Source organism: Bombus huntii, unplaced genomic scaffold (assembly GCF_024542735.1).
Source record: "Bombus huntii isolate Logan2020A unplaced genomic scaffold, iyBomHunt1.1 ctg00000108.1, whole genome shotgun sequence".
Taxonomy (NCBI): Eukaryota; Metazoa; Arthropoda; class Insecta; order Hymenoptera; family Apidae; genus Bombus; species Bombus huntii.
Genome location: NW_026099361.1, coordinates 64887 through 85278, shown reverse-complemented (window position 1 = coordinate 85278; position 20392 = coordinate 64887). Strand labels below are relative to the sequence as shown.

Sequence of the window (20392 nt, the reverse complement as noted above, 5' to 3'; positions counted from 1 at the left end):
AGGCTTCTTCTTTCTTTTCTTTCCCAGTAGAATTTTTACACAATTCTTTCTCTCTTTTATCATTAAATTACCTTTAATTCTTAACGATCTTTAATCTTTGTCTCTTCTTTCCTATATATATATTTTTGTTTACTTTTCTCCGTAGCGAATTTTGTCTTTCTGACGCGGGATTAGGTTCCTGGACTTAGGGAGTTGCTACACGCCAGCTCCACCATGGCGACGGCATTCACTAGGCAGCCTACATAGCCACCTTTCAGCTCACGCTTCGGGATACTTTTTTCGCTGAGATTCTCCGCGATAAGGCATGAAAGCAGAGACCACCGTCTGCGGAGGCATGATTATTCTATTGTTCCTTTTAACGAGTAATCGTTTTACTCGAGTCCTCTTACTAAACCGTAAGTACAAAAGACTATTATACTTAGATAGGTACTTGGTCTCAAGAACCAACTTATTTTGGTCTTTCGATTAAGTTCTTAATTAAATGCTCAATTAGATATTCATAAATATATCTTCATAATATTTCCCTCATCTATTTCTTTGACATTCTAGCAACCTCGTTAAGACGTCCGCCACTTCAACTTCTATCTACAAGTGGCAAAAACTGAAGCTGACCTTCTTCATGGAGAAACATGCCGGAAATGGCATCCGCACGTGTGAATAATTATACTCAGTGTCCAGGTAGTTTTTTCGATCATCCGATAGAAGTCGTTTCTGTTTTTCAGAGTTCGTTCACGCCTCCAGAATGTAAAAATATCCAAGGAAGTACCATTAGGAAGCAATGAAATTCAGAGCTTCTGTGGTTATTCCTTTTTCTGATTGTTTCTTTTCTTTGCCCAAAATGGATGATTTCTATATCAAATTGTTTATTCGTATTTTTTTTTTAATATTCCTTGAGATTTTCAATCAACTCGATTTCGAATTTTTTACCATCCGATCTTCTGGTTGACGTCGTTAAGAAAGAGGAACGAGTGCACAGGAAGCATGGTCGGCGTGAGCATGATTAGATCCGGTCTGCCCGATGACCTTGCCAGTGATAATAGCGGTTCGTTAAGGTGGTTGCAGTCTTGGTTTGCTTCTGTTTCGATTTCCAGCGAACTCGTCAGCCGGCATGGCTTCCGAGATGCTCCCCCTGAAACAAGTCGAAAAGAAATAATTAATGGACTCTCTGTTCGATTGTACGTGGATGACAAGCTGACCGTAAAAAGAAATATACAAATACGATTAGAAAATATAATCCGAACCCCTTTCGGTTTGATCTGAAGGTTTCTTTTTCTAGATGGAACCAAAGATTCTTATCTGGTTTATGGTGAGCTAAGGAACTCTTTGAAAACAGCATTTATAACTTTCGAAAAAGAGACAGGTATTTCTTGCGCGAACAATTGAATAATTAATTCGTTCTCTAAATATCCTTATCTGTTGTTCCTAAAATACATAATGATTGGAAGCTTCTTACGGGAAGCGCAATCAGCCGCTGATATCATTGAAGTCGAAACGCCATTAAAACCATATTACGATTCGCATGCGACATGCTCCATTCATGAAAACACAAAAGCAATAAACAAGTACAAATCAACGAAATAAATCCTCCGAGAACGAGACGTTACAGGAATTATACCATTGCGAGGATACAAAAGACTTGCTCATGAGCTACTTCCTTCAAGTAGTCGAGCGGTGTATTTTCCGGTCGTTAACTTCCATATAATGGGATATTAAAGAGTACGGATACAACGCTGCTATTTTTCAACTGTTCATTATCAAATTACGCAGCGGGAATCGTTGCAACGACAAAACTGTAACGACTCGTACCTGCGTATCTTCCATTTAGCTGCGGTAAACGCTGACTTGTCTGCGTTTTTTTTTTCACTTCCTCGTTACGGAAACCAGGAAAAGTGATTCACAATACAGTTTCTAACTGTACTTCTCGCGATTCTTTCTTAGAAACAAGCAATTGCTTCTTTTCAATTTCCTAAATCTATAATAAAACAGTCCATTCCTTGAATAGAAATTAACTTTAAAACTTTAGGCGCATACATTGTACGTATCGTATGTATGTATTTTGATTTGAAAAGAAACGCGGCAAACGCCTTTGAAAAGACGTTAGGTTTTCAACGCCTTAACTAACTTAATTCCAGCGAGTTGTAAATCTGCTGCATCTCCAACATCTGAATATCAATCTTTTACAATGACTTGTTCTCCAATTTATTAAAATTACATCTCTCCCGTTGCACCGACCTTCTTTAAAGGTTCCCGCGGCAGGTTGAACTCGCATCACGTATCTTCCCTCTTCCTTCCACCCCCTGTTCCCTTTCTCTTTCTATCGGACGGGAAGAGCGGGAACGCTTAAAACGCGCGAATCACGCGAGCGCCTCACGATTTGCGAAACATCACGTGAAAATCACCGATCCGATCTCCGTGCGCGCGGTGCACCGTGGGGGTAACGATTAAATCGACAGGATATACTTTATTGGCTATTCCGTTATTACAGGCTGTAGTTGGCGGGGAAATAGTCACTATGGATCGATGAACTCCATTGTAACAACGCACCTTCGAATTGCATCGGAAACGCTTCTGTATTGCGTCCACCGTATAACCTATCATCGTGTGTTTAGGGTAAATCAGTGGATCGGAAGTTACGTTTCTATGTTTCTCGCCTGTCAGTATAATACTGTGCAAGAGATACAGCAAGATCCTAAAATCATTCGAGTACAAGTAGCGTAAAATGGTCGTTTAAATTTCAATAAATTAACTATTCATACGTTAATTGTACGCGGTCAGGATTAAGGGGTACGGCGATGGAGAAGATTTTGTTAGCTAGATGTTGAGTAAATAATCGAAGATGATAATTTTATAAATGTTTCGTATTTATGATGATGGAAAAGATTTAATTTGAGTTACGTTACGCTTGAATAAGAGAGACTTTTCCAAGAGTGGAGGATTTGTAGAGATAGTGGACGTAATAGTAGTATGATTTAATACTTGATGTGTCTTTTTTTTCTTTGACATATAGGTCACTGTGGGGAGTAATATTGATCTAGATATAACTATCTTTTCTGAGAAGTACGTATATGCTTATGGGAACTATGTTTGGTTAATCAATAGAGCCATTCTTTTGAGAAATTGAATCTAGAAGAATTCGACGATACTTTGCCTTGTTTCAATAGTACATCATTTTAAAGAAACGCCTGCGATTATAGTATATAATTGCACATAGGTATATGCAAAATTGCATTTTCAAATAATTAAATAAAAAATATAGGAATGTATCAATGGGAAGAATATTTGTTAAAGATCTTTCCTTTCTAATCAAATTCGTCCAACAACCCCATTCTCGTCAAACATAAAATGAACGGTGCCTTTCTCAAAGAAACAAGAAGAAAATTGCTGTCGTTCTAAAGTTCTTCTCCATTGCTAAATTACCGTTCGTGTTTCTAGTTACACTCCAATTATTCGATTGTAAGAAGCAAGCAATCCCTCCATCCAAGGGCTAGATATAGTTTCTCGAGTAGTTCTCTTCAATACCGTTATATCGATGAACTCTTTTTGAATAAAGTTCACATTTATAAAGCAAACACAATAAAATACGACAGGACAATTGTAATCGATAAATAACATTTTATTAGGATATTATAAGAAGCTAAGATATCGAGTTCTAATTGTGAATATCAAGCGCTCGTCGTTTGAGGAGATTACCAATATTTTCTTCCTTAACAATATCAATTACGAAGTTTCGATACCGTTTATGACATTAAGATCTCTTGATAAAGTTGTATCGTTAAAATCTTACTGTTCCTAGGGAAAATATATAGTTAATATATATAGTTAAATATATGTCGGAGATGAAAGGACACCGGAATCTTGGGATAGCCCCGCAACATTGCAATCTAAAGTCTACTATAACTGTAACTAAACTATTGTAGTTATTCAATCCGATTGTAATTGTTCGAGATTAGTGACGGTGAGCTTTGGCTCGAGGTGACAGTCTGTCGCCCAACGTAGCCGCGGTCAAGGGATGAACGCTTTGCCTAACAAAGGTATGGAGTAATTCTATAGCTCTCCTTAAAAGAAATATTCGTGGCGACACGCGACAGTAAACATTCCAACGGTTTCTGTCCCGTGGCTCGCCACACGCAGACCCTATTCTTCGAGTAAGATGATTGCCAGATGTCGATGCGTCACCGCAGTACATGTTCGGCTAGCCCGAGGGCCCGTTATAAATCTTAAGGTTTAGTTAACTAAAGTCCTTCAAACAGACAAACAGTTTTTGGCCCAACTACGGGAAGATAGGGGAGACATATTTTTCAACGAGCGGCGTCTCCCACTAGCAACTTTCCCTCGAGGGCGGCTAGCATCCTTTTCTAACCACCGATATGGAGATTAACCAATTAGCAGCAACACTTTCTGAACGAAGGCTTTTCTCGACGAATCCGATGATCTCGTATCCTTAGACACACCCCGTTATAGTTTTCCTGTGTGGCATCATCGGGACGGGAAAGGCATTCTCGCTCGCGATCTCATCGACCCAAGAGTAACGCCTTCGCGATCAGTGATCATTCTCAGACTTAGACTTTGTGACTACGTTCTGTTGTCATCCCGTTGACCGCGGATTCGTTATTGAGCCCGAGAGCATCGTCACTAGTGTCGCGAGTGCCGAACCGCCGTGATCAATTGTTAAGACTGTAATAATTCTATCATTGTAATAAACTACGCCTGTGTGTACCGTATCAATGGCTAATCCTCGAGAAGATTCATTTGACGCCCACAACCCCATTCCCAGTGCCGACCCGACATCAGAAGTGGGATCAGAACCGTTTAAAGTGCTACAAGAGCAAATGGTCCTTATGCGCGAGTTAATTCAGACGCTAGCGCACAAACCGGAGGTGCAAAGACCGAGTACGGAATCTAAGGATGTAACGTTACCACGTTTTGACCCCGAAGGTGCGGGCGCCGATCCATCCGCGTGGTGCTCTCATGCTGATTTGATTTTGAAAGACCACCCGATGCAAGATAGTGCGTTACTTTCCGCTCTAAATCGCGCCCTAAGGGGTCCTGCTGCGCATTGGCTTTCACAAATGGTGCGCGGTGGAAAGCTTACCTGGCCAACGTTTAAGGAACAATTTCTTTCGCGTTTTGGTGGCAGAGAGACAGCCGCTTCGGCGTTAATAAGGATATCCAGAGAACGACCGTCGGAGACTGAATCCCCGGGAGCGTACGGTAGTCGCCTCCGCTCCATGCTGCAGATGAAGTTGCAAGATCTAACGATGCCCGAAGTGATCAATGCCTTCGCCCTTTATATGCTGAGTTCACAAGATCGACGCTTTCGGCGACTAACGCTCGCGAATAATATCAGGACGGAGGACCAATTTCATGATGAAATGAGGATTCTCCCTTACAACGATCAGCCGACATTCTCGCCAAGAAATTCACTAACGGAACCTGAAGCTAAACGAAGCAGGCTATCAGTTCCTCGGATTAAGTGCTACCGCTGTGGTGCTCTCGGACATAAGAGAACGGAGTGTCGCCTGCAAATACAAACGGGGAAGGAGCAGGATATACGAAACCCGAAGGAAAAACGACCAGCCGCATCGTCGAAGGTGACCTGCTTCAAATGCCACGAGGTGGGACATATCGCGCCTAATTGCCCATCATCGCGGAAAAGAAACTACGATTCCATTGACGAACGCCGGATCGACTCCTGTGTAGTGGAAGCTCCGGCTGGTAGATTAAGCCATCTGGGTGAGTCGTATCCATTTTACTTTGATTCTGGGGCCGAGTGTTCGTTAATCAAAGAGTCCCTAGCCTCGAAATTTTCGGGTAAGAGAATAACCGATGTGGTAGTGATGCGGGGGATCGGGAATACTTGTATTAAGAGTACACTTCAGGTTTTGTCCACTGTTTGTATTAACGGTCTTACATTGGAGATAGTTTTTCATGTCCTTGCCGACGATTACCTGAAATACGACATCATGATTGGTCGCGAGATTTTGAGCCAGGGATTCGACGTAAATATCACGCAAAATAGCCTCGTTATTTGTAAAACAAAGGTCGTTAACGCTTGTGGTAAAGTCGCGGAAGATGCGGTCAACATTAACGAGGTTGACACTGATGTGATCGGTAACGACAAAGATCGATTAATCTCTGTTCTCGAAAAATTTAAAGAATCATTCATTACGGGTTTCCCGCGTACTCGCGTCAGTACGGGTCAGTTGGAAATACGGCTAATTGATCCCAACGTCACCGTGCAGAGAAGCCCTTACAGGCTTAGCGAGGAAGAGCGAAGAATAGTACGCGAGAGAATAGACGAATTAATGAAAGCACAAATCGTAAAACCTAGTAATTCGCCGTTCGCGAGCCCTATGATACTCGTGAAGAAGAAGGACGGCTCAGACAGATTGTGTGTAGACTTTCGAGCGCTGAATAAAAATACGGTCGCGGATCGGTATCCCTTACCCCTTATTGCTGACCAAATCGCGAGATTGCAGAGTGCGAGATACTTCATTAGCCTGGACATGGCTAGCGGATTTCATCAGATTCCCATTCATCCTAACTCGACGGAATATACTGCGTTCGTTACCCCCGACGGTCAATACGAATACGTGACGATGCCGTTTGGGTTGAAAAATGCACCAGCCGTTTTCCAGAGAGCCATTTTCAAGGCCTTAGGCGACCTCGCTTATTCGTATGTCGTTGTTTATTTGGACGACGTTCTAATAATCGCCGACTCAATAGATCAAGCTCTAGAAAGGTTGCACACTGTACTAAACACTCTCGTAAACGCCGGATTTTCTTTCAATTTCGCTAAATGTTCTTTTCTGAAAACGTCGGTACTTTATTTGGGATATGTAATTCGTAACGGAGAAGTTCGTCCAAACCCGGGAAAAATACAAGCTTTGAATTCTTTACCTGCACCGTCGACCGTCACACAGCTTAGGCAGTTTATAGGTTTGGCCTCTTACTTCCGAAAATTTATTCCTAAATTTTCACAAGTGATGACACCCTTGTACGCACTCACTTCTAGTAACAAGCACGTAACTTGGACGGACAGGCACGAAAAAATAAGACAACAGATAATTTCCGTTCTGACCGACGCACCGGTGTTAATGATATTTGATCCCAATCGTCCCATAGAGCTACATACAGACGCTAGTTCGGAGGGGTATGGAGCTATTTTAATGCACAAAGTCGAAAAGGAAAACAGAGTCATCGAATATTATAGTAAAAGGACCAGTCCCGCAGAATCTAGGTATCATTCGTACGAACTGGAGACACTAGCAGTAGTAAGCGCCGTCAAGCATTTCCGACACTACTTACATGGACGGAAATTCTTAGTAGTTACCGACTGTAATTCTTTGAAAGCCTCCAGCAACAAAGTAAACTTAAACGACCGGGTTTATAGGTGGTGGGCTTATTTGCAAACATTCGATTTTGACATCATGTATCGAGAGGGTAAACGAATGGCCCACGTAGATTTCTTTTCGCGAAACCCCGTAGACTTGAATCGCCGTATGATAAACAAGGTCGCAGAGAAAGAGATTAATCTGGCCGAGATCTCCGAGGATTGGCTATTAGCGGAACAACGTCGCGATCCGCAAATCTCCGAAATCGTTAATAAGTTGCAGAACGAAGAGCTCGCGGAAGACGTCGCGAATACGTATGAGTTACGGTCCGGCACCCTTCATCGTAAAATACAGAGAAAAGGTAGAACTCTCTGCCTGCCCATCGTTCCGAGAGGATTTAGGTGGTCTGTTATTAACCATGTGCACCAGTCCATTATGCACTTAGGTTGGGATAAAACGCTTGAGAAACTGTACGAGTATTACTGGTTCGAAGGAATGGCGAAGTATGTTCGCAAATTCGTAGAGAACTGTCATGCTTGTCGAGTTTCAAAGGCAAGTTCGGGTAGAGTACAAGCCGAACTACACCCCATACCTAAGACCAGTATACCTTGGCATACGGTTCATATGGACATAACGGGCAAACTAAGCGGTAAAAACGATTCGAAGGAATACGTCATTGTGTTGGTCGACGCCTTCACCAAGTTCGTATACTTGCACCATACCCGTAAGTTAGACTCCATTAACACCATTAAAGCGCTTAAGTCCGCTATATTTTTGTTCGGCAGTCCCTGCCGGATAATAGCGGATCAGGGAAGATGTTTTACGGGCAAAGAATTTCGAGACTTTTGTCAAGATAAACACATTAAACTCCATTTAATTGCGACCGGAGCTAGTAGGGCCAACGGGCAGGTAGAGCGTATTATGAGTACGCTAAAAAACATGTTCACAACAATAGAAACCACCGGGCGGTCCTGGCAGGACGCAATCGGGGAAATACAACTGGCCTTAAATTGTACCACCAACCGCGTGACTAAGTCAAGCCCGTTGGAACTACTAATCGGTAAAACAGCGAGACCCTACGGCTTATCCCTACCCGACAGTATCGAAGAAAGAGAGGTAAATATCTCCCATGTAAGACAGCAGGCGATAAAGAATATAGAAGCAAGCGCCAAATACGATAAGGATAGGTTCGACAAAAACAAAGCTAAAATAGTTAGGTTCAACCTTGGCGATTTCGTGTTACGTAAAAACGAGGAAAGAAACCAGACGAAGTTAGATCCGAAATTCAGGGGTCCATTCGTAGTAGCCGAGATTTTGGAAGGAGATAGATATACCCTAAAAACCTTAGACGGCAAACGATCATATAAGGACAGACACGACAGACTGAGAAAAATGCCAGAAGGTTGCGTCCCTGCTGAGTTAGACGTCTGCGGTGATGACAACGGCGGTGATAATAACGATGCAAGTACACTGACCTCAGAGGATCATTAACACTGCGTTGTGGTCATAGTAGTACACCGAGTGGTTTTATGTGCTTTTGTTGTAACCCGTTGAGAGGGTTGATGTGTCTTTGTTGTAACCCGTTGAGAGGGTTGATGTGTTTTTGTTGTAACCCGTTGAGAGGGTTGATGTGTTTTTGTTGTAACCCGTTGAGAGGGTTGATGTGTTTTTGTTGTAACCCGTTGAGAGGGTTGATGTGTTTTTGTTGTAACCCGTTGAGTGGGTTGATGTACTTTTTGTTGTAACCCGTTGAGTGGGGTTACGTGCTTTTGTTGTAACCCGTTGAGTGGGCTTACGTGCTTTCTGGGTGTAATGCACCCAACGTAGCAATATGATCCAACAAACTGAGGTTCACCGGTGTACGAAATCGAAAATGATCTGTTGTGTCATTACGGTCTGACTGGCGACTCACAGAACGCACCTAACACTTTGAATACAAATTATAACATTACAAATTCCTATTCTCTTTTATTTTTCCGTTGTCAAACCTCCGAACGAAACTTTGTTATTGCACTGGACCCTTGACTTACTTGGACATTTAGCTAAATCGCAAATAATGTCAGTTGTATCGAATCTAATGTAAGAAATACGATATTTTAGTTACACACGAGGACGTGTGATAGTCAGGATGGCCGTGTCGGAGATGAAAGAACACCGGAGCCTTTGGAATTTTGGATAACCCCGCAACATTGTAACCTAGAGTCTACTATAGCTGTAATTGAACAATTGTAGTTATTCAACCCGATTGTAATTATTCGAGAATTGTGATAATGAGCTTGGGCTCGAGGCGACAGTCAGTCGCCGAACGTAGCCGCGATCACGGGATGAACGCTTTGCCTAACAAAGGTATGAAGTAATTCTATAGCTCTCCTTAAAAGAAATATTTGTGGCGACACGCGACAGTAAACATTCCAACGGTTTCTGTCCCGTGGCTCGCCACGTGCAGACCCTATTCTTCGAGTAAGATGATTGCCAGATGTCGATGCGTCTCCGCAGTACATGTTCGGCTAGCCCGAGGGCCCGTTATAAATCTTAAGGTTTAGTTAACTAAAGTCCTTCTAACAGACAGGGGTTGTGGGCGTCAAATGAATCTTCTCGAGGATTAGCCATTGATACGGTACACACAGGCGTAGTTTATTACAATGATAGAATTATTACAGTCTTAACAATTGATCACGGCGGTTCGGCACTCGCGACACTAGTGACGATGCTCTCGGGCTCAATAACGAATCCGCGGTCAACGGGATGACAACAGAACGTACTCACAAAGTCTAAGTCTGAGAATAATCACTGATCGCGAAGGCGTTACTCTTGGATCGATGAGATCGCGAGCGAGAATGCCTTTCCCGTCCCGATGATGCCACACAGGAAAACTATATCGGGGTGTGTCTAAGGATACGAGATCATCGGATTCGTCGAGAAAAGCCTTCGTTCAGAAAGTGTTGCTGCTAATTGGTTAATCTCCATATCGGTGGTTAGAAAAGGATGCTAGCCGCCCTCGAGGGAAAGTTGCTAGTGGGAGACGCCGCTCGTTGAAAAATATGTCTCCCCTATCTTCCCGTAGTTGGGCCAAAAACTGTTTGTCTGTTAGAAGGACTTTAGTTAACTAAACCTTAAGATTTATGACGGGCCCTCGGGCTAGCCGAACATGTACTGCGGAGACGCATCGACATCTGGCAATCATCTTACTCGAAGAATAGGGTCTGCACGTGGCGAGCCACGGGACAGAAACCGTTGGAATGTTTACTGTCGCGTGTCGCCACAAATATTTCTTTTAAGGAGAGCTATAGAATTACTTCATACCTTTGTTAGGCAAAGCGTTCATCCCGTGATCGCGGCTACGTTCGGCGACTGACTGTCGCCTCGAGCCCAAGCTCATTATCACAATTCTCGAATAATTACAATCGGGTTGAATAACTACAATTGTTCAATTACAGCTATAGTAGACTCTAGGTTACAATGTTGCGGGGTTATCCAAAATTCCAAAGGCTCCGGTGTTCTTTCATCTCCGACACGGCCATCCTGACTATCACACGTCCTCGTGTGTAACTAAAATATCGTATTTCTTACATTAGATTCGATACAACTGACATTATTTGCGATTTAGCTAAATGTCCAAGTAAGTCAAGGGTCCAGTGCAATAACAAAGTTTCGTTCGGAGGTTTGACAACGGAAAAATAAAAGAGAATAGGAATTTGTAATGTTATAATTTGTATTCAAAGTGTTAGGTGCGTTCTGTGAGTCGCCAGTCAGACCGTAATGACACAACAGATCATTTTCGATTTCGTACACCGGTGAACCTCAGTTTGTTGGATCATATTGCTACGTTGGGTGCATTACACCCAGAAAGCACGTAAGCCCACTCAACGGGTTACAACAAAAGCACGTAACCCCACTCAACGGGTTACAACAAAAAGTACATCAACCCACTCAACGGGTTACAACAAAAACACATCAACCCTCTCAACGGGTTACAACAAAAACACATCAACCCTCTCAACGGGTTACAACAAAAACACATCAACCCTCTCAACGGGTTACAACAAAAACACATCAACCCTCTCAACGGGTTACAACAAAGACACATCAACCCTCTCAACGGGTTACAACAAAAGCACATAAAACCACTCGGTGTACTACTATGACCACAACGCAGTGTTAATGATCCTCTGAGGTCAGTGTACTTGCATCGTTATTATCACCGCCGTTGTCATCACCGCAGACGTCTAACTCAGCAGGGACGCAACCTTCTGGCATTTTTCTCAGTCTGTCGTGTCTGTCCTTATATGATCGTTTGCCGTCTAAGGTTTTTAGGGTATATCTATCTCCTTCCAAAATCTCGGCTACTACGAATGGACCCCTGAATTTCGGATCTAACTTCGTCTGGTTTCTTTCCTCGTTTTTACGTAACACGAAATCGCCAAGGTTGAACCTAACTATTTTAGCTTTGTTTTTGTCGAACCTATCCTTATCGTATTTGGCGCTTGCTTCTATATTCTTTATCGCCTGCTGTCTTACATGGGAGATATTTACCTCTCTTTCTTCGATACTGTCGGGTAGGGATAAGCCGTAGGGTCTCGCTGTTTTACCGATTAGTAGTTCCAACGGGCTTGACTTAGTCACGCGGTTGGTGGTACAATTTAAGGCCAGTTGTATTTCCCCGATCGCGTTTTGCCAGGACCGCCAGTTGGTTTCTATTGTTGTGAACATGTTTTTTTTTTTTTTTTTAGCGTACTCATAATACGCTCTACCTGTCCGTTGGCCCTACTAGCTCCGGTCGCAATTAAATGGAGTTTAATGTATTTATCTTGACAAAAGTCTGGAAATTCTTTGCCCGTAAAACATCTTCCCTGATCCGCTATTATCCGGCAGGGACTGTCGAATAAAAATATAGTACTTAAGTGCTTTAACGGTACTAAGGAAATCTACTTTACAAGTATGATGCAGATATGCGAATTTAGTGAAGACGTCGACCAAAACAATGACATACTCTTTCGAACCACTTTTACCGCTTAGTTTGCCCGTTATGTCCACGTGAACTGTATGCCAAAGTATGCTGGTCTTAGGTATAGGATGTAATTCAGCTTGTATTTTACCTGAACTGGCCTTCGAAACTTGACAAGCGTGACAGTTCTCTACGAATTGGCGAACATACTCCGCCATTCTTTCGAACCAGTAACACTCGCACAGTTTCTCAAGCGTTTTATCCCAACCTAAGTGCATAATTGACTCTTGCACATGGTTAATAACAGATCATCTAAAACCTCTGGGGACAATGGACAAGCAGAGAGTTCTGCCTTTTCTCTGTATTTTACGATGAAGGGTACCGGACCGTAACTCATACGTATTCGCGACGTCTTCCGCGAGCTCTTCGTTCTGTAATTTATTGACGATCCCAGAAATTTGGGAGTCGCGACGTTATTCCACTAATAGCTAGTCTTCGGAGATTTCGGTCAGATTGATTTCCTTCTCTATGACTTCGTTGATCGTAAGGTGATCCAAGTCTACGGGATTTCGCGAGACAAAATTTACGTGGGCTATTCGTTTACCTTCCCGGTACAGAATGTCAAAAGTAAAAGTTTATAAGTAAGCCCACCACCTGTAAACCCTGTCATTTAAATTTACCTTACTACTGGATGCCTTCAAAGGATTACAATCGGAGACGACAAGAAATTCTCGTCCGTGGAGATAATGACGGAAATGCTTGACGGCGTTCACAACTGCTAACGTTTCTAGTTCGTAAGAATGATACCTAGATTCCGCAGGGTTACTTCTTATACTGTAATATTCTATTACTCTATTTTTACCTTCAATTTTGTGCATTAAAATAACCTCATATCCATCCGAACTAGCGTCGATACGAAGTTCTATCGGGTAGTTCGGGTCAAATACCATTAATACCGGCGCGTCGGTCAGGGCGGAAATTACCTTTTGCCTTATTTTTCCATACCTATCTGTCCAAGTCATGTTTTTATTATCGGAAGTAAGCGCATACAAGGGTTTCATTACCCGTGAAAATTTAGGGACGAATTTTCGGAAATAAAAGGCTAAACCTATGAACTGCCTAAGCTGTGTGACGGTCGTTGACGCAGGTAAAGAACTCAAGGCGTGCATTATACCCGGGTTGGGACAAACTTCTAGGTCGTAAATTACATATTCCAAATAGAGTACCGATGCCTTTAGAAAAGAACATTTTGCAAAGTTAAAGGAGAATCCGGCTTTTACAAGGGTATCTAGTACGGTGTGCAATCCTGTTAGGGCTTGATCTATCGCGTCGGCAATAATTAGGACATCGTCCAAATAGGCGACAACGTACGAATGGCACGTCGGCTGTTATACGTGTTTTCAAAGGAATCTCAAGAATGATCTCTCGTTTTGTTTGTTCGCAACATCGAAGTCAGCAGCCGCTGCTGAATACAATGAAGGAAAGTGTAGTACAGATCACTTCGACCAAATGATTTCTTATGTCACCATAATTAAAAAGGGTCAAATGCTACAGAAGACTTGGCATGCCACTACTCCTGAGGATTTCCGTAGTAAACGCTTTGATGGTTTACACAAAATGGTAGCAAGGAAGAACATAAATATTAGAATATTTAGACAAGTATGAGTTGCAAAATTATTAGGATTGTCCGAAAATATAAGAATCCCCATTTTCGACGGAGTCAGCATAGTATCGCCGTCCCGAAAATGACTTCCGGAAGAAACATTAAACGCGCACGCACTTATGTTATGCAAATAAAGGACATCGAATGGATCGAACAAAGGCACAAAAGAATTCGAAGAAAACAACAACTTATTATCCAAATTGATCATCGAGGGTAATCAAGGCTGTATACTTCCTAGAATTAGGATGAATAGGGGTTTGGAGAAACCCACTGGCCATGTCCAGAATAATAAAATATCTCGCTTTTGCAATCTCGCGACTTGATCCGCAATGAGGGGTAAACGATACCGATCCGCGACCGTGTATTTATTTAGTTCTCGAAAATCTACCTATCATCTATCTGAACCATTGTTCGTCTTCACGAGTAACACGGGGCTCGCGAACGGTGAATTACTAGGCTTTATGATTTTTGGCTGTAATTAAGTCGCTTGTTCTATCACGTACTACTCTGCGCTCGCGAAGTCTATTAGGACTCCTTGTACGGCGATGTTAGGATCAATTAATTGTACTTCTAACTGTCCTGTATTTTTTTTGTACGAGTACGTAGGGAACCCGTATCGGATGAATCTCTGAATTTTCGAAAAGAAAGATTAATCGACTTTTATCACTACCACGTACCTCATTGTCAACTTCATTGACATCGATCTCGTTTTCAGCGGTTTTATTACGGGCATGAATTATTTTTGTTTTACACATAGCGAGGCTATTTTGTGTAATATTACGTCAAAATCTTGGCTTAAAATTTAACGAGTAATCGCGATATCGTATTGTTAAATAACTATCAGCGAGGACATGAAAAATTTATCTCTAACCACTAACACCTGCAACGGACAAGATTTGAGCGATACGTTTAGTACCAATATCTCTTATTCCTCGCATTACTACTATATCAATCGTTCTTTTGCCAGAAATTCTCAAGACTACGGATTCTTTAATTAGCGAACACTCGGCTCCGAAATCAGGGTAAAATGGAAATGACTCACCCGGATGGCTTGATCTACCAGTTAGCGCCTCCACTACGTAGAAGTCGATTCGACACTCGGTATTGAAATTATATTCGGGGCACTGCTTTGTAAAGGATTTTCCTCCGTAATCAGATTGGTAGCTGCGCACCATGCAGCGGAGTCGAAAAATTGTTAGGTTCCACACTCGATATTTTGCACTAGCGACGGAATTAACTCGCGCACGATGGTCGTAAACTCTTGCACTGTTATAACTGGCACTGATCCCACTTCTGATGTCGGGTTTACATTAGAATTAGGGTTAGGGGCGTGAAACGAATCTTCGTTTGGGTTACACGTTGTCGTTATGCAATAGAGAAGACATTGACTAGTGCAAATACGATTATTATAGAACCGGACAAGTAACCGCGGTAGTTAGGTGCTCGAGATACTAATGACAATGATCCTAGGTTCAATAACGAATCCGCGGTCAACGGGATGACAACAGAACGTACTCACAAAGTCTAAGTCTGAGAATAATCACTGATCGCGAAGGCGTTACTCTTGGATCGATGAGATCGCGAGCAAGAATGCCTTTCCCGTCCCGATGATGCCACACAGGAAAACTATATCGGGGTGTGTCTAAGGATACGAGATCATCGGATTCGTCGAGAAAAGCCTTCGTTCAGAAAGTGTTGCTGCTAATTGGTTAATCTCCATATCGGTGGTTAGAAAAGGATGCTAGCCGCCCTCGAGGGAAAGTTGCTAGTGGGAGACGCCGCTCCTTGAAAAATATGTCTCCCCTATCTTCCCGTAGTTGGGACAAAGACTGTTTGTCTGTTTGAAGGACTTTAGTTAACTAAACCTTAAGATTTATAACGGGCCCTCGGGCTAGCCGAACATGTACTGCGGAGACGCATCGACATCTGGCAATCATCTTACTCGAAGAATAAGGTTTGCACGTGGCGAGCCACGGGACAGAAACCGTTGGAATGTTTACTGTCGCGTGTCGCCACAAATATTTCTTTTAAGGAGAGCTATAGAATTACTTCATACCTTTGTTAGGCAAAGCGTTCATCCCGTGACCGCGGCTACGTTCGGCGACTGACAGTCGCCTCGAGCCCAAGCTCATTATCACAATTCTCGAATAATTACAATCGGGTTGAATAACTACAATTGTTCAATTACAGCTATAGTAGACTCTAGGTTACAATGTTGCGGGGTTATCCAAAATTCCAAAGGCTCCGGTGTTCTTTCATCTCCGACATATATATATATATAATAATAATTCTATATTGAAAAAAATATGAAATTAACATGATATATACATTACTACATAAGTTATATATAAAATATGTATACTATACCCTTGCCTACTGATTGATATGAATTTCTTTCGGTCTCGAATGCGTTAAAAGAGAGCGCAAAGAAGTCGAAATTACTTATTGTAATTAGTAAAACGACCTGAGAGGCAGACAGATACAAGAAAGAAGGAATATTATATTAGCGGCATTATCATGTTTTTGCTCTCTTTAAGTCTTTCATCGAGACAGACAATCTACAGGTATTAATCGACCAATTTCTCCAAGCTGATAACTTCGAATTGATGTATATATATATATAAGAAGTGTTATGTGTTAATCTGTCTAAATGTTTAAAAGGTGTTATAAATTAAATGTTGTTAAACGATACGTAATTGCCTTTTGATCGTAAATTTTACTATCAAGGGGTCTTTTATGTATGCGTAATCATTGTGAATTATAACAATTTATGTGATCGATATTAAAGGTGTTTAAAAGCATGTAGTTTTTTTCTATATTACTATTCTCCTATATTATTATCCTATATTATTATAATATCCAATTACATGTTGATACACAAGATATACAGATTATTATTTATAACGTTTTGGTTTTCTTAATTGAGTCACTCATTCAGTACAAATGATAAGAAATTAGTAATAATTCACAAAAAAAGGATATCGTAGTAGAAATATTATAAAAAAACATTTTCTGTTTTAGTGTAGAGTTACTCCTTCTTACAGACAGTGTCGTACAAATCTGTACGTCTCTGAGAAAATGTAGGTATCTGAGCCCTTACTTCCTCAACAACTTTTAGATCTGATAGAAAAAAGAAACATACGAAGTAATAAGTAATGCTTACTAATAAATTCAACAAATACAGAGGAAGATGGCTAAATCGATAAATTAACGAGACTAAAAATTAATTACATCATGGATCTCTCGCTTTTAATTTTAAGCTGTAAATTACCGATATCGGTGACTGCCATATTCTCTTGAGTTTCCAAATCGTAAAGAATCTTTCCTCAGGGATTGGTCAACTGTGTATGTCCCCATGCGACGTAACTTGCTTAAGGAACACGAGCCGGTGATATGCAGGCAACGTATAATTGATTATCATTCCGCTGGATATATCAGCATTTGGCAACCTAACCCAGAGAAGCAGGAAATATGAAGCCACCGAATACCAATTAACTTCGTAGTTGCACGGTTCACATTCCATCATTTCTGAATATGCGAGGACAGTCCTCTTATTGTGCTTTTAATTCTTTTATTTGTTTCATTTTCAGCAAATATACTGGTTTTTTAAATTAAGCTTCTTTTTATACAGAGTTACAGATTATATTAATTTTATATAGAATATATTTAAGAAAGATATTTAATTTTTTGCTAGTTAAGTATTGATCGATTAAGTTACTGTACCTTTGTTCCGATAAATGCGTGCCATTTCCTCGAATCTAATATCATAGCAAATGCCAATACCTATTTTGCAGCCCTTCACATCGAACGTCGTTAGGGAGTTACCAGGACTGAGTGAATCACTCTCTCGAAAAGTAATCTTATTAGGAATGTCGATGTCGAATAGATGTACCTAATAACATAAAAATGTGGTCGCTAATTCTATTGCTGCAACTTTTGTAATTTAATATCAAAGTTACCAACTCCTAAACTTTAATTATTTTTTATTTAATAACTGACAGCGTTTTTATCACTTTCTTTTATTAAAAAATCTTATCATTTAATAATGTTTAAAAAGGAGAAAAAATAAGTATAATAATATTTTAAGTATGTGAAAAATTTATACAACAACAAACACATTACAACAAAAATGGGCGTTTCCCGTATCATAACGTATTTTATAAACCGTAAATTATAGAATTGGTTATAGTATACGTATGTACATATGTATATTCCTAAATTATTCCTAGATAGAGTCACTTTCTTCACCCCAATATTTTCAAATTCAAAGCCATAAAGGAATATATTACTTACCTTTCGGTGTTTTGCTATCAAAGTTCCATCGGGACCCCAAATAGTACAGGTATTGTACAATTTAGCGCCCTCTATTTCAGGCATCGTACCACCAACTACATAGATGTTGTTTTCTTTAGCTGCGTTCGATGAAGCAACGCTCGTTTCACCATCAGGAATACTCTCGGCGTATTTTGGAAAGTACTCTGCATTGCAATATTTCAATTAATGAAGAATAACTGTCTTTTGTTCCAACCATAAATTAAATTGAAATGTTTGTCAGTTTTTTATTTTTTAAATTATTAAAATAACTAAGTTTTATATTTCGACTTAATTAAATATGCAATTACTTAGCTAATAGTATATATAATAAATTGTTTCTACAGGTTCAAAATGAAAAATGAATATTTAGAAATATTTAATTACGACAATGCTATTTGTGTTAGCATCAGTGGCTTGTTACTCAACGACTTTGCTAGTACTTTTTGAAACATAAAGTTAGTTTTCAATTAACACTTATACTAGAGGCGGAATTATAAATGCAAAATAATTGATAATACTAATTTATAAGTACCTAATTATTAGTATCTTAAAAAATATATTTATACAAAAATCACGATAATCATGAAAATGGGGAAATCCTATATTCTCGACTCAATTCACAATCTTTATGGAAGTATAAACGGAAAGGTAATTTGTCTACTTTTACTTTTTCTATATAGTTGTTACACACATAGTAAATTATTGAAAAAAAAACAAATTATTACGTATTCCATATGGTGAATTAAAGCATTCAGGAAGAGCTATAATATCAGCATTGTGCTCTTTTGCGCTAGAAATGTAGGAAACTGCCCGCTCTACATTTTTGCGTTTTACTTCATTTACTTCAAGTTGTACCAACGCCAAGCGAAATGCTAAAATGTTGGAAAAGTTAAATACATTCGGTTATATATTTCCCATACTTTTTATCTATAAATACTTTTTACATAGTGAATACTTACTCGACATCGTTCGCACTACTTGTTTAGCGATGTTTGTAAGTATCATAATGTTGAGGTTATGTATGGTACTACTCAATATCAACATTACGTAAGCAATACGCAGGGATTTTTAATAATTCTTGGTAAAGTTTAGGACATTAATTTTGATGTAATTGTAAACATTATTTGTTCACAATTTGTTCATTTACTTTGCAACAAAAAGAACGCATCTGCAAGCGTGTTAATCGGATAACGACGAACTTCATTTCGCAAACACCGACACGTGAAACATTTTGAAGTTACGTCGACGCGAGAGTAATTGGTTCCCTTAAATTACTCAATTTCCATTTCTTTCGCCATGTATATTCGAGTATTGCATTTGAATTGCAGAGCAGTCGAAAGTAGAGGAGCACCTCGCCGATATATCGACAGGAACATGAATTTTTTTTCATAGGGCGAATATTTTTTCCATTGAATTATTAAACCGAGTCAAATTTTCAAACTCAACCACTTAATTTAATCGTTTTACATAAAACATTTCAATCTGTTTTCTTCTAAATACTTTACCTATATTTCATCTGGCTGAATATTCCATATTTTTAAAGCTTGTTGATAATTACAAATACGTAATTATCATTCTGAAGCTAGAAATTTGAAATAAAATTGCTCTGCGCGAAAGGAAATAATTCAACGTTTTATATATAGCTGTTAAAATGATATAATAAGTTTCAGTAAAATAGCTTCACTAAAATTTGTGGTTTTTTTCCTTTTCTATTTTTTTTCTTTTTTTTTTTTGGTTTTATGTGTTCAAGGGCGAACCTTCCCTCTCATTTCTTGTATTTTTATGAGGAATTTAGCCTTTTTACACCACGAGAGCCTCAACGTTTTCATTTTCACGCCTACGCTACGCTCGTTAAACACGTTCTAATGAGACCATGTGCTGACATTGCGAGTTTTATTATTTTCGCATAATAATTTATCATTTTAGATTTCAAATATTACATTCATACATTTTTCGTTGTAAATTTCTTTCTCTATTTAAACAATTTACCATTGTTGCTACAATAAATCAATTAATTAAATTAGTTGATCAGTTTAAACTTAAAATATCATTTCATAAGTTTTCGTCACTTGAATCTAAAAACAACAGAAAACGGTATACCCGCATCATACATAGAAAGGAGATTAAAACGCTAGA

At 40.0% G+C, this 20392-nt stretch overlaps 1 long non-coding RNA gene across 1 annotated transcript; it reads left to right on the top strand.

Moving 5' to 3' along the window:
- Positions 1–303: 303 nt before the first annotated feature.
- LOC126876967 (uncharacterized) lies at positions 304–1234 on the top strand. The gene is made up of 2 exons (XR_007694643.1): positions 304–395; positions 550–1234. It is a non-coding gene; the product is annotated as an uncharacterized LOC126876967 (long non-coding RNA).
- Positions 1235–20392: the final 19158 nt, after the last annotated feature.